Source organism: Ovis canadensis, chromosome 22, assembly GCF_042477335.2.
Source record: "Ovis canadensis isolate MfBH-ARS-UI-01 breed Bighorn chromosome 22, ARS-UI_OviCan_v2, whole genome shotgun sequence".
Classification (NCBI taxonomy): Eukaryota; Metazoa; Chordata; class Mammalia; order Artiodactyla; family Bovidae; genus Ovis; species Ovis canadensis.
The window spans coordinates 53,265,872-53,281,576 of record NC_091266.1 but is presented as its reverse complement, the minus strand read 5'-3'; the positions used below and the strand labels follow the sequence as shown (position 1 = coordinate 53,281,576).

Here is a 15,705-nt window from a genome sequence, read left to right as displayed (position 1 = left end):
CAACTGCCTAGATGCTGGGTAGTCTTGAACTTGATCACAGGGTCAAGACCAAATGTGCAGGAGGCATGCAAACAGAGTGAGATCATTGCAAGCTGAGGTCATTGCCACCCTCTAGGAGATGAAAGCAAAAGCATCGCTGACAGATGCCCTGAGTGTCCCCATGACTTCTGAGTGTTTCCCTGGAGACAGTTATTTAGGGGAGTTGGGATGGTAAAGGCTGCCATGGCTACGTCTGTACAGCAGCCCTAGGCTAAGGACTCCCCACGGCTGCTTTTAAGACTCCATGGTCCCGAGTCAGTAAGAAAACCTCAGGAGAAGACCACCTCCATCAAAGGTGCATGAGGCTGGACCCCAGCGAGTGGCCCTGGGGGTTGCTGAGGTTCAGTGAGGTTGAATGAGCATCTTGAACTTGACTCTGATTTTGAATAACACAAATAAGCAAATTTAACACTCCGAAGGGTAATTTGTAGTAGAAATAGCCTGGAGCTCTTTTTCCAGGAGGACCACAAGGGCACACCCTCTTCTGAGCCCTGACCAAGGCCCAGGGGAGATCTCCCAGCCTTCTCTGAACCAGTTTTCCAAAGTACTCTGTAATTAATGCCTCCCAGAAGAGATCCTCTGCTTGTCACTGAGAAGAGAAAAATAAAGCATTCTGGCAACTGTTTTATACCTTGGGCAGGGCAGGTTCATTTCTAGCCATCTCCAATAAAGCACCATGATGTGAGTAATAATAGAGGCCCATATTTTACAAGACAGTCCGTCAAGTTCCTTCAAGCATGCTCATCACTTTTAAAATGCAGAGGCAGAGTCCGCACAGAGTTTGCAGGAGACATTATTGCTATTAATAGAGCAATTTGGGCTTTTTTTTTTTTCCCTGTGGAATTTCTGCAACAGAATTGCTGGTTTAGTCTTTTTGGCATCTGATATTTTGTTGTTGTTCAGTCGCTCAGTTGTGTCTGATTCTTTGCAACCCCATGGACTCCAGTACAACAGGCTTCCCTATCCTTCACCATCTTCCAGAGTTAGCTCAAGCTCATGTCCATTTAGTCAGTGATGCCATCCAACAGTCTTATCCTCTGTTGCCCCCTTCTTCTGCCTTCAGTTTTCCCAAGCATCAGGTTCTTTTCCAATGAGTCTGGCTCTTTGCATCAGGTGGCCAAAATAAGTGTATGGAGCCCCTTAAGTATAAACTATTTCTGTACTCCACTTTTTTGTTCACTCACCGAATATTTATTGAGCAACTACTAAATGCAAGATACTCAAAGACATGCTGGAGAAAACTGACTCTCTGTTCTCATGGAGCTGGCATTATTGTGGGGGAAACAAATGCAAATAAAATGATAAATGTTTGTTAAATATAATTTAGGATAGATGCTGAGCAAAGAATAGAAACAAGAAGTGACTAATATTAAGGGCAAGCTGTTTTATGGGCTCAAGCTCATGAAGGACCTCACTACAGAGAGAACTTTCATACTACATCTGGAAAAGAGCCAGCCTTGCAAAGGGCAGGAGATCTTTCAAGCTTGTGCAAATGTCCTGGGGCAGATGGATTATAGTTGAATTGGAGAAGCTGAGCGAGATACAGTGGGACTGCAGTGTGGTAAGTGAGAGGGAAGGGGCTAGAGGTGGGGGTAAGGGTGGGCAAGCCAGGTGCACCCCTCTCTGCAGAAGGGTGGCCTGTCTTCTCCAATATTCTACCTGGCTTCACTGAACAACTCAACACAACAGACCAGTGCCTGACTCCTCCCCCTTGCCCCTACTTAGCACCCCAGGAGCACTATGCTCAGGCTTAAAAGGAAAAACCTACGACACAGGGAGCCCAAAACCAGGGCTCTGTGACAACCTGGAGGGGTAGGGTGGGTAGAGAGGGGGCTTCAGGAGGGAGGGGACACATGTATGCCAATTCATGTTGATGTATGGCAAAAAGCATCACAATTTTGTAAAGTAACTATCCTCCAATTAAAATAAATTTTAAAAAAATTAAGGAATACCCAACACACTCTGGCCACCCTCTGCTTTGTTCCAGCAGTTTCCGCAGTGAGGAAGAAGTGGCGAGTGGGTGATGGTCCCCCAGCACACAGGTTCTCCCACCCCATCGAGCCAGCCCAGGGTGGCTGTGCTCAGTATGCTGCCACAGTCGTTGATAATAATTGTTGCATTAATTGGTGCTGTCCGGACCAGACAGCACGTAAAAGATCCCACTGTGTCCAATAATTAATGTTTTTCCCTCACTGCAAACGCCATTAATAAGGGGCTCTTCCAAGAAACGAGTAATTGGCTGGTGGGGCGTCATTAGGGTATTTATAGATAAGCTTTGGTCTGGAGACGTAGAGGAAAGCTGATTATGTTTATTTAGACTCTATTATCTATCGCTAATGTGTTATCCTACGTTCCGATCGTCCCCATTCTCTAGGTCCTAATGACAGAGGGCACACGCACAATGTGATTTCAATGACCTGCAGCCCGGCCTTCTCCCGGTCGCTGGGGAGAGACGGGGACGGAGGGGGAGGCTATTCACAGGTTCTGCTAGCTCCCGCTCATCCGCCGCCTTGAACCTAGCCTTTCCGCCAAGAAATTTAGAGGCAGGCGCTCGGAAGTACCAGGAAGACAGTTTCTCCTAATTAAACCTCAGAGGAGTGGAAGTTTCTTGGGTTTGTGATTATCTGAAGGGTTTTTGAAAATGTAAATCTGGTCGGGGAAACGTTGCTTGGAAATATAGAGGTAGGGAAGAGGCAGTTTGGGTTTGAGATGCTCTCTCGGTGGTAAGGAGTGATGAAGTCTCAGCGAATGAGCAAATCTGGCAGAAATCCACATCTCAGTAGACAGGCAGACCTGCTTACAAGTGCTCCCTGGACCCGGGGAAGGGGACCTGGCAGCATGCGGGGCTGACTTTTCTCCATGCCTTTGATCCATTTGCTCTTTGCTAGAATTTCCAGAAGAGATTTCTTACGTTTCATGAAAAAGTATAAGTATGTGCAGCAGTAGGATGGACTTGATGCCACTGGACCCTACGATACAGTTAAAAATTATTTAAACCAAAGTGTTATGGCACGCATGTTTTATCACAGTAAAAACGATAACTAGGAGAAACAACAGAAATATATTTTAGAGGCAGAATATAAAAGCATAAGGAAGAATGAGGGTTCCAACTTTGCAACTATAATGTATCTAATATTAGTTTTAGAAATAAATGGACTTCTAAATGGTCCCCTCTGAGTATGCAATGACCACGTTTATTTTGTAAAACCATAACATTATGAATAATAATTCAAGGCAATTAATTTGTCAATGAAATGAGCTGAATTTGACACAACTGTCGAGTGAACTCAATCTTACTCATTTTTACAATTTGCTGTTTCACTGCTTCTGTGGACAGTTCCTTGTCCACTCCTGGCTGTAATCTCACATAGGTTCCCTAACTTTCTCTGTGACTCTTATAAATAAAGTACCCAAGGCCATTAAATAACTTTTAAAAATTATAGTTAAGTAAGTCCTTTGAAAATCTACTTCATATATAGTAGTGTGTATATTACTAGCAGTGTAGTAGTGTGTATATAATCCTATACTCCTAATTTATTCCTCCCCCATCTTTTTTCTCCTTTGATAACCATGTTTGTTTTCTGGGTAAATCTGTTTCTGTCTTGTAAATAAGGGCATTTACTTTGTAGCACATGGAACTATACTCAATATCTTATAATAAATTATAATCTGGAAAAGAATATATATAAATATGTATTTTAAAACTGAAATACTTGGCTGTACACCTGAAAGTAACACAATATTGTAAGCTAACTATACTTCAGTAAAGATTTTTTGAAGTGTAGCCAGATGTATATGTGCAACTGCACTCTAAAAATTAATACATAACACATATCACCCCTGTTCCATCTCTCACTGCATTGGGCAGTGGGGAGAAAGTAGGGTTAGGAGTCTGGAACCTGGGTTCAAACTCAGACTCGGCCCATGTCACATGGTCTGTAAGAGGTAGAAAGACACCTGACCTCATCCAGCCTCAGTTTCCACACCCGTGAGATGAGGCTCCGCGCATACGCATTTGGTAGGGGCTTTCCCAGGAAGAAGTGTGAGGGTGCCTGTAGAGGCACCCACTGGGCCCTTGCAGAGATGAAACAGGCCCCTCAAATATCCACCTCTCCCCATCTGCCCTGGTTCATGTGAAAGAATCTGACACTCACGGAACGTCTACAGGCCTCCCTGCCTTCTCTGTGAAGGACTCATTCAGGATCCCTGACCTGCCTCCGGTTCTGAAATAAGCTCCCAGAAAGTTAACCTCTGCACAAATGTGTGATGTAACTTTGCGAATTAAGTGTGTAATGCTTTTAGGAAAGCACTGCCCTTTCCTGGCCTGCTCCCCACCCCTGGGACCAGGTAATTTGTGGGCACATCTGTTGCGGAATACTCTCGGAGATATTCTTAGATCTTGGCCAGGATTGAAGATGGAGAAGCTGGCTCCTGGGACATACTGATGCCTGCAGCCTCAGTTAGGTAACAGGAGCGAGGCAGGTAGGCCTGTGGGCGGTGCTGGGCCTGGACAGAATTAGTGGGTAGCTGGGCAAACAGGGAAGCCCCAAAGAACTGCTCTCAGGGGCAAGAAAAGGAAATGGGTAACCCCCAACCCAGAGCTTCCTAGCTGGTTCAGGGGTAAAGAATCTGCCTGCCAATGCAGGAAACGCAGGTTCAATCTGGTTTGGGAAGATCCCCTGGAGAAGGAAATGGCAACCCACTCCAGTATCCTTGCTTGGGAAATCCCATGGACAGTAGAGTCTGGAGGGCTACAGTCCATAGGGTCTCAAAAGGGCTTAGCAACTAAACAACAACAACCCCCAACTCAAGCATACAGATATCTATTTATCAGATATCACTTACCAGACATTACCTGGTCCAGGAAAGCAGCTTAACCCCTGTTGGCCTCAGCAATCTCAGTTTGATGGGAGGCGTGCAGACCTGCTTAGCTCATGGGCCGTGGTTGTTCTGGCTGGTAGCCCTTTAATTTACAGAGTGCCTGCTGGGCACCCAGCATCGTGCCAGGTGCTGGAAGGAGAAGGGTGGCAGATCAAAGAGAAAAAGAGAAGATGTAATCATCACCCTTGCCTGAAAGAACCCATCACTCCTCTTAAGATCTTGCCATGGCTCCTTGTTTTCCTCAGCATAAAATCCAAACCCTGTATCAAGATGTACAGAAAACTTTGGGATCCAGTCCCAGGACTTGTCTCAGCCAATATTTTGTAATGCTCCTTTGATATCCTGATATAGAATTCAGTGGAAATAGTAATAGAATTTATCTACTCACAAGATGTTTTAATCAATATATTAATATATTAATTTTCATATGGAAGGGAGACATAATTCATATCAAAAAAAGATGCATTTCAACTGGAAGGTTCTCTGACACAACTTCACTATTCAACACAAGGACTTGTGTTTGTGTGTAAAATCATAGTGAATGTCACAACAAGAAACTCATACCTGATGTCAGGGTGCTGTTTGGAGACTTAAATACCAAGAGTGATGTTGCCATAGGTGACATTTTCCCAACATGACAAGCACCACTTGGTAACATTCCAAATAAAACACAGAACCCATCCCTTAATTTATATAGTAGCACCATTCCTAGAAAATTCAATGTATAATTAACACTGTGCTAAAATTACTTTCTGTTTATGTGAATTGGAGAGTTATACTCAGGCTCAGGTTATTAGAAATTGGCTTTTTACCTACATAATTATCTACCAGAACATCCTGAAGCCTGCAGGACCCAGGCCAGCCCATCTATGTGTAGGACTGTTGGAGAAGCTGATTGAAGTCTTGCACCCTTGGTGCCTATTCACTGCATATATGGCACTCCCCTCCCCCAATAAGTGGCTTCCCAGGTGGTACAGCGGTAAAGAATCCACCTGCCAATGCAGGAGACACAAGAGATGCAGGTTCAATCCCAGGGTCGGGAAGATCCCCTGGTGTGAGAAATGGCAACCCACCCCAGCATTCTTGCCTGGGAAATCCCAAGGACAGAGGAGCCTGGCAGGCTGCAGTCCGTGGGGTCGCATAGAGTCAGACATGACTGAGCACACTTGCACTCCAACAGACATCCCAGGTGAACTCATGGCAATATCAGCTTCCATGGGAATCACAGATCTAACCCCTGCCTGCCTCTCCAACACTGATCTTCTCCCACCCTCCTCCTGTTTGGATGTTCTCGGCCACACATTGTAGCTTTTCTCCTTTCCTCCAACACATCAAAGGGCCTTTGCACATGCTGTTCCCTCCACCAGGAGGCCCCTGTCCAGGTGTTCTCATGGCAACCTTCTCCTCCTTCATGTTTCCACTCAGGTGACATTTCCAGGAGAGCAGCTCTCCCTAGCCACCCAATCTACAAGAGCACACCCACCAGCCCAGCTAGTCTCAATTAGGTCAACTTGCTCTGGCCCCTCAGGGTACACATCGCGCTGTGAAGATCTTTTTCTAGGTTGTATTCCCCAGCAAGGTCAGCACATTTTTCTGAAAGGGCCAGAGAGTAAATATTTCAGGCTTTGCTGGCCATATGGTCTCTGTTACAGCAACTTAACTCTGCCATTCTCACTCAAAAGCACAGTCACATACAATATGTAAACAAATGGTTGTGGCTGTGCACCAATAAAACTTTACCTACAAAAACAGGCAGAGCCTGGGCTTGGCCCCTGCCTGCTTTTGTGACTCAACAATCCCTGCACTGGACTATCACTCCTTGTCTCTCTGGTTTACTCTTAAATTCTTTCTGTCTAGCACAGTGTGGGGAATACATAGCAACTGAATGAAGGTATTTTGATAAAAATGAGTTTGTCTAGCTGGAATGAGGGACAACAGAGAACACAAAAAAACACCTACCTATTTTGTTGTTCTTGTTGTTGTTTAGTCCTGTCTGACTCATGTGACACCATGGACTGTATGTCCATGGGATTTCCCAGGCAAGAATACTGGAGTGGGTTGCCATTTCCTCCTCCAGGGGATCTTCCCGACCCAGGGATCAAACCCACGTCTCCTGCACTGGCAGGCGGATTCTTTTCCATGGAGCCACCAGTGACTCGCACCTGTTATCAGCACCCATTCTGAAGGAGAGCAGCCCTGGGGTTTCTTTGGAAGGAATGATGCTGAAGCTGAAACTCCAGTACTTTGGCCACCTCATGCGAAGAGTTGACTCACTGGAAAAGATTCTGATACTGGGAGGGATTGGGGGCAGGAGGAGAAGGGGAAAACAGAGGATGAGATGGCTGGATGGCATCACCAACTCGATGGACGTGAGTCTGAGTGAACTCCAGGATTTGGTGATGGACAGGGAGGCCTGGCGTACTGCGATTCATGGGGTCACAAAGAGTCGGACACGACTGATCGACTGAACTGAACTGAATGGAAAGTAGGAAGTCAAGGAACACCTGGAGTAACAGGAAAATTTGGCCTTGGAATACGGAATGAAGCAGGGAAAAGGCTAATAGAGTTTTGACAAGACAACACACTGGTCATAGCAAACACCCTCTTCCAACAACACAAGAGAAGACTCTACACATGGACATCACCAGATGGTCAACACCGAAATCAGATTGATTATATTCTTTGCAGCCAAAGATGGAGAAGCTCTATACAGTCAGCAAAAACAAGACCGGGAGCTGACTGTGGCTCAGATCATGAACTCCTAATTGCCAAATTCAGACTGAAATTAAAGAAAACAGGGAAAACCACTAGACCATTCAGGTATGACCTAAATCAAATCCCTTATGAATACACAGTGGAAGTGACAAATAGAATTAAGGGGCTAGATCTGATAGATAGAGTGCCTGATGAACTATGGATGGAGGTTCATGACATTGTACAGGAGACAGGGATCAAGACCATCCCCACTGAAAAGAAATGCAAAAAAGCAAAATGGCTGTCTGGGGAGGCCTTACAAATAGCTGTGAAAAGAAGAGAAGTGTAAAGCAAAGGAGAAAAGGAAAGATACAAGCATCTGAATGCAGAGTTCCAAAGAATACCAAGAAGAGATAAGAAAGACTTCCTCAGTGATCAATGCAAAGAAATAGAGGAAAACAACAGAATAGGAAAGACTAGAGATCTCTTCAAGAAAATTAGAGATACCAAGGGAACATTTCATGCAAAGATGGGCTCGATAAAGGACAGAAATGGTATGGACCTAACAGAAGCAGAAGATATTAAGAAGAGGTGGCAAGAATACACAGAACTGTACAAAAAAGATCTTCACGACCAAAACAATCACGATGGTGTGATCACTCACCTTGAGCCAGACATCCTGGAATGTGAAGTCAAGTGGCCTTAGAAAGCATCACTAAGAACAAGGCTAGTGGAGGTGATGGAATTCCAGTTGAGCTATTTCAAATCCTGAAAGTGATGCTGTGAAAGTGCTGCACTCAGTATGCCAGCAAATTTGGAAAACTCAGCAGTGGCCACAGGACTGGAAAAGGTCAGTTTTCTTTCCAATCCCAAAGAAAGGCAATGCCAAAGAATGCTCAAACTACCACACAATTGCACTCATCTCACATGCTAGTAAAGTAATGCTCAAAATTCTGCAAGCCAGGCTTCAGCAATACGTGAACCGTAAACTTCCAGATGTTCAAGCTGGTTTTAGAAAAGGCAGAGGAACCAGAGATCAAATTGCCAACATCCGCTGGATCATGGAAAAAGCAAGAGAGTTCCAGAAAAACATCTATTTCTGCTTTATTGACTATGCCAAAGCCTTTGACTGTGTGGATCACAATAAACTGTGGGAAATTCTGAAAGAGATAGGAATACCAGACCACCTGACCTGCCTCTTGAGAAACCGTATGCAGGTCAGGAAGCAACAGTTAGAACTGGACATGAACAACAGACTGGTTCCAAATAGGAAAAGGAGTACATCAAGGCTGTATATTGTCACCCTGCTTATTTAACTTATATGCAGAGTACATCATGAGAAACGCTGGGCTAGAAGAAGCACAAGCTGGAATCAAGATTGCCAGGAGAAATATCATAACCTCAGATACGCAGATGACACCACTCTTATGGCAGAAAGTGAAGAGGAACTGAAAAGCCTCTTGATGAAAGTGAAAGAGGAGAGTGGAAAAGATGGCTTAAAGGTCAACATTCAGAAAATGAAGATCATGGCATCTGGTCCCATCACTTCATGGGAAATAGATGGGGAAATAGTGTCATAATTTATTTTTCTGGGCTCCAAAATCACTGCAGAGGGTGATTGCAGCCATGAAATTAAAAGATGCTTACTCCTTGGAAGGAAAGTTATGAGCAACCTAGATAGCATATTGAAAAGCAGAGACATTACTTTGCCAACAAAGGTCCATCTAGTCAAGGCTATGGTTTTTCCAGTGGTCATGTATGGATGTGAGAGTTGGACTGTGAAGAAAGCTGAGCGCCAGATAATTGATGTTTTTGAACTGTGGTGTTGGAGAAGACTCTTGAGAGTCCCTTGGACTGCAAGGAGATCCAACCAGTCCATTCTAAAGGAGATCAGCCCTGGAATTTCTTTGGAAGGAATGATGCTAAAGCTGAAGCTCCAGTACTTTGGCCACCTCATGTGAAGAGTTGACTCATTGGAAAAGACTCTGATGCTGGGAGGCATTGGGGGCAGGAGAAGGGGACGACCAAGGATGAGATGGCTGGATGGCATCACTGACTCAATGGATGTGAGTTTGAGTGAACTCTGGGAGTTGGTGATGGACAGGAAGGCTTGGCCTGCTGTGATTCATGGGTTGCAAAGAGGCGGACACAATTGAGCAACTGAACTGAACTGAACTGGAGTGATGGAATTGGGCAGGCGAATTCAGGGAGGGCTTCCTGGAGAAAGTGACCCTGAGCAAGAACTGAAAGAGAGATGGAATTTGGGCCATCGTAGTAGACCTGGCACTCATTTGCTCAGTCTGTTAATCCATTCTTTCATTCAGGTACAATTGTTCAGTGTCTTATCAGCTGCTTATAAGACAAAGATGAATATTCAGTGTTCTCAGGGAAGGAAGAGATGTTGATCCCGGGGTCAGGACAGTCTGGGGATTCTGAAGATGCTGTGGATCAGTCACGCTTCTGGGTGCCTTGTGCACAGACCAGACCAGGGTCACATCTAAGCTTGGCTCACTAATGCTCCAACTGGACCTTTATCCCACCAACCATCCACACCATACAATCCCACTGTGAAATCAGTGTACTCATCATCAGCATCTCCTTGAATCCCAAACCCCACGTCGCAGGGTCCCAGCCCTCTGCCCGCCTCATCCTAAACACAGCCCATTCCTGCAGCCTCTGTCACACAGCAGCATAAACACATGCTCTTTCCAGGAAGCGATGCCCTAATGGTGGGTCTTCAGATGGAGGCCTGGGGGGATTTTGAACAGTGGTACCCCTGGGCCATCAGATTATCAGCCCTGAGGTGGTTTTAACTAACTGGGGAGGGATAGTTCAGCAGCCTGATGGGTACATTGAGAACTTGGTTGACAATTCTTTGAATTTTTAAGAAATTATTTGAAATCCTTTTTTCAAGAGTCAGCATTATCTGTGCTCTTCCCTCTCAGGTGACTTCCCTCCAGAGTTCAAGAACTTGCACCTCCTGCAAACCTCATCTGTTCTTTTTTCTCTCTTGACTTTGGCTTCTCAGACATTCAGAGCCAAATACATAGTAGCCCCAAAGCATCTGGACCCTAATGGTGGACATGTTGCATAGTAAGTCCTCACTTGAGTGGATTTTGCTGCCTATTTCTCTTCCCTGAGGATTTCTGGTTGAAATCCTCATCATCTGTGAAGTGATGGTGGCTGCATATCTCTAGGCCAGCTCAAATACTTCCATGGATGAGCCAGTGCTCTTTACGTACAAAGTAATCATAATCCCAGAATGTTCTCTGTATATCCCCACCCCCTCTAACCCTGCACCTATTTATTCATATTGAGCTTAATTATTTTGAAGTTTAGTTTAAACCACTCTATTTATTATTAGCATTTCAAAAATAATACATTTTCTACCTGCTAATGTGGGGTGAAGATAGATAAATGAATTTCTCAATCCAGGGTTGATGTTGTGCCATAAAAACAAATGAGGAAACATTCCTTATGGGAACTCTATACCATTATCTTCTTGTTGTCTGAATCTCAGGTCTGTTGCCTTGGGGTGATGCCGATTTAATGTACCAGGTAGGGCAGCCCTGTAGCACTCCTGCAGGGAACACCGCAGGGAGAGCTGGGGACCACAGCCTAGAAGCTACCAAGGGTCACACACACACAAATCTCCCAGTGGAGTGACTAAGAGACCAGCTGTGGGACAGGAAAGTAAAGTGAAAGAAAGTAAAGTCACTCAGTTATGTCTGACTCTTTGCGACCCCATGGACTGTAGCCAGCCAGGCTCCTCCGTCCATGAGATTTTCCAGTCTAGAGTACTGGAATGGGGTGTCATTTCAGGTCCCTGATTCATCCCTCTGTTTGCTGCCCCATTCAATAAAGCAAGTGTTTTTTGGGGTCAGGCTCTTTGCCGAGCAGTGGCGAAAACAGGCAAAAGGACAGAAAATCCGTGCCCCCTGGACCTACCCTTGGTGTGGAGGTGAGACCACAGTTATCAAGGGAGCTACGAAGTAAACAAGGTCATTCCAAATTGTGTTCATGTAACAAAGTGGCGGGGAAGCGGTCACATTAAGAAAGGCCTCTCCAAGGAGGTGACGCCACCATGAGAAGAGCATTAAAAGCAAGTCAAGGAAAACAGCATAGTTCCAGAGCAGGAAAACGTGGCTTTGGAACATGCAGGAGTGTAGAGGACATGGGGCTCCCTGCCTCCACCCAGGTTTCTGGGTGGACAGGCAGACCCCCAATGCCTAGAAAACTGTCCAGAACCCCCACTGATGTGCCAGTGGGGACAGGACAATGTTACTCTCTCCATAAGAGAGGAGAAGAGGACAAAACATTGATCCTCACAGTGAGAGAATCAAAACAAAGAACAAAGAGGGCGGGAGGTTTAAAAAAGCTGAGGATTCTCTTTTGCTAGAATAAACCAATGGCTCTCTTGCAAGTGATCACTGCTGGTTGTGAAACCCAAGGGGCTGTCTGTCAGCCCCTGTGATTCCAAGGGTGTAGAGACCCCAGACCTCCCTGCCAGAACCAAGCCTGGTGGCTCTGTGTCGTTAACAGTGGCGTTCAGAGGACCACAATGCTGTGCTGAGCATCACTGATGATCTTTTGATTAGCTGACAAACTAAAGCTCTCTCTTCTCTGCACCTGTCTTTAGATAACGCTGCTCTGGGCCCACCTTGAAGAGGGATGAATTCCCCCTCGAAAAGCGACAAGGGTTTCTTGCCCCACCAATGAGCCAGCAACACTCTCAGACCCTTTAGAAAATAGTCACCCGTGCCAGCAATCTTGGGGCCTGCCGGCGACATCTAAACACCAGGATCTCACAGCAAGAAGCACGGAAGGCACAAAACTCTACCTCGCCACCTTTTTAATGAGTAAGATCCTCTAGCTGTTGCCCGGGCCCTCAGAGACCAGCTATTAATGAGCGCTTAGAATAGATTGTGCCTGTTTTATACATGTACGGTGGCCTGGGAGAGACACTTCAATTTCCATTTTATATCTGCTGCCATGTTCAAGTGTCTCCTTAAGGGCAGGAAAGCACTTGGCAAATTTTGTCTTTAAAGAGACATGTTCAAAGAGAGTGCAGCCACATTCTATATGTGAGCAATTTTTCAATTTTCAAAATATATATTTAGATTATGTATATGAGGATGTGAGCGGCGCCGGCAGGCAGCCAGGCCTCAGCTGCACACACAGCCCTTCCTGCCTCTTGGGGCTGCAGGGAGAGGGGCTTCTGGTTTTGTCCTCAGAGTCGCTGGCTTCACTCAGTGAGCTGGGGATGAGTGCAGGGGACGGGGACCACCTATGTTTTATTCCTATTTACGAACCCTGGTCCTAGGTAGCAGGTGATGTGGATTATGATGACTTGATGAGCTGAGATGCGGGAACATGGGCTGGACCAGAGCATGCGCCAAGTGGGGCCAGAAAGGAGGCGTGGCTGGCAGAGCCCGCACAGGGGCAGGTGATGGAACTGGATTCCTATGGCAAGTTTTCAAGGGGTCTTTGCGAAAGAGGAGGGCTTGAGGAGCAAGAAGGAGGAGCTGGAGGTAAGAAGGGACTTCAGAAGACAGCAGAGGCTTGGAGGTCTCAGTGACGGCCCTGTTGTCGTCATCAGCAATGGGGAAGGAGTCTGAAGGGTGGGGATGTTCGAGGTGGGCTCGTGGTGTGAGGGAAAACACAGCTCTTGCACTGACCAGCTGTCTTGCTCAGCTCTACACACAGGTGAGCTTAGTTGCTAAGTCATGTCTGACTCTTGGCGACCCAATGGACTGCCAGGCTCCTCTCTCCATGGGATTACCCCAGCAAGAATACTGGGGTGGGTTGCCACTCCCTCCTCGAGGGGATCTTTCCAACCCAGGGATCAAACCCGCATCTCCTGCATTGGCAGGTGGATTCTTTACCACTTGATCACCTAGGAAGCCCCTAGTCAGTTCAGGCTGCTACAACGAAAGTGCCACAGACTGAGGGTTTAAACAGCAGATGCTTAGTTTTCACAGTCCTGGAGCCTGGAAATCCAACATCAGGGTGCTGGCATGGTCAGCGTGCAGTGACAGCTCTTTTCCTGGCTTGCAGACAGCCACCTTCTCACTATGTCCTCACTTGGCAGAGAAAGAGAGAGCTCTACAATCTTCATCCCCTTTAAAGGGCACCAATCCCATTATGGGGCTCCATCCTCATGACCTTATCCAAACCTAATTACTTCCCAAAGGCCCACCGCCTAATATTAATACCATCACATCAGGGGTTAGGGTTACAACATATGAACTGCATTGGAGGGGGGGGGGGGGGGGGTTGAGTGGGAGGAGGGGAGAGACACACCTTCAGTCCAAAGCACCAGCTGTGTGATCTTGGTCAAGTTGCTTAGCCTCTCTGAGCCTCTACTTTTCATTGGTAAAATGGGATCATAACCCCTCTCCCATATTCTCATGTTGTGAGAATAACAGGACGTGCCACATGTACAGTGCCTGGGACATGGGTGGAGCTGACTCAGTGGTGTCTGTGTTTGTTTTTTACAGCCTATTAATCATGTGACTCCTCCAGAAGAGGAAACGCATCCTCCAATCAACCTCAGAAGACCCACAGAATAAAAGTGTCATGAACAGCAGAAATCCAGAGAAATAAAATGTGTTCGTATTTTGAAAAGGGACAGTGAAGGATGAAAGTTGCTGACAGTGTGAATTACTGTTGATTTCATCATTGTTGCCATCCCCGAAACAAACAGCCCCAGAAAGCACAGTGGTTCCAACCCTAGGTCTGAGGCATCCCAGGGCGTTTCCAATTATTTCCACGTGTGTTAAACAAAACTCGGACCAGGGCTAACTAGAGTTTTCTCTAATTCAGAACGTCACTGTTCTCAGTTGTCAGCACTTTGCAGGTGGGAGAGGTGCCACAGAATCGTGCCGTGGCAGGGTCTGCCTGCTGCTTCTTGGTTTACTCTTTGCTCACAAGCTCTATATTCTTGAGGTAGCGATATGTCCAGTTCAAGATTCTGCTTCCCGCTAAGTATGGCCATGTGGCTAAGGTGTGGTCACTGAGAACAAGAGAAACTCACAGAGGATTTCAGGGGAGGTTCTTTGAAAGGAAGAAGAGATGACAGGAGAAAGACCCCTTTGTTTTACCCTGTTCCTTCCTTCCTGCTGCCTGGAATGTGGATGCAGTGACTGGAGCGGCAGCACATATCTTGACACACCGAGGATGGAAGCCAAATGCTGGGAATGGCAGAGCAAGAAGAGAGACACAGACTGGGCCCCACGTGATCGTGAGGCCACCACACCAGCCTGCTCAGGACTTCTTATACATTACAGGGAAAACCTTTATGCATTTAAGCCACTGTTTTTGGAGTTTTCTATTGGGTGCAATATACATCTAGTAACTAACATATATATTGAGTTACTAGAGACTGCTCTGTGTCCCTGGCTACTAACCCATGCTTGGCAGGAAACACAAGTGGAGGTGGTATGTAAGGGGGCAGAACGTCCCGGTGCCAGGGGAGCATCCAACAGCATCTTCTCACTAGTGCCCACTGATCTTGGCTAGTTCTAGCCCTGAGCAGTGATCCATCCCTCCCTGTTTTACGTTCTAGAGACCTCCAACCTAAGCCAAAATCCAACGCGGGTCAGGGTGCTGCCGCACGAAAAGAACAGAAGTCTGTATGAGCCTTCGGTTCAAGTCTTACCTTTGAATCTTAACAGCTGTGTCACTTTGGGCAAAACCACTTAACCCTTGAGCTTCAGCTTCCTTCTCTGAAAAATGGGAGTCCCAGTAATGCCCACCACAAAGGGCTCCATGGATAATGTAAATCAAGCCCCTGAAATTCAGCCCTTAGGAATGACAGTTGTGATTATTACAGATTAGTTATGCATTGAAGTTATTATTCTCAGAGAGAGGTCTTGGGGCCGTGGCACATTCTCCACAGGTGACACTGGTCGTAAAGAATCCGCCAGCCAGTGCTGGAAACACAGGAGTCCCAGGTTTGATCCCTGGGTCGGGAAGACCCCCTGGAGAAGGAAATGGCAACCCACTCCAGTATTCTTGCCTGGGACATCCTGTGGACAGAGGAGTCCGGCGGGCTACAGTCCATGAGGTCGCAAAGAGGCAGATAGGACT

The 15,705-nt window shown here is 46.3% G+C and overlaps 1 long non-coding RNA gene across 1 annotated transcript in view; it reads right to left on the bottom strand.

The window, feature by feature from the left end:
* Positions 1-910: 910 nt before the first annotated feature.
* LOC138427883 (uncharacterized) overlaps positions 911-15,705 on the bottom strand; it is a 28,247-nt gene continuing 13,452 nt past the window's right edge. Inside the window, exons 2-3 of the long non-coding RNA XR_011252217.1 lie at positions 4,885-5,049; positions 911-3,008 (exon numbers count right to left, since the gene is read on the bottom strand). This is a non-coding gene — a long non-coding RNA (uncharacterized lncRNA). The remainder of the gene's footprint in view (positions 3,009-4,884; positions 5,050-15,705) is intronic.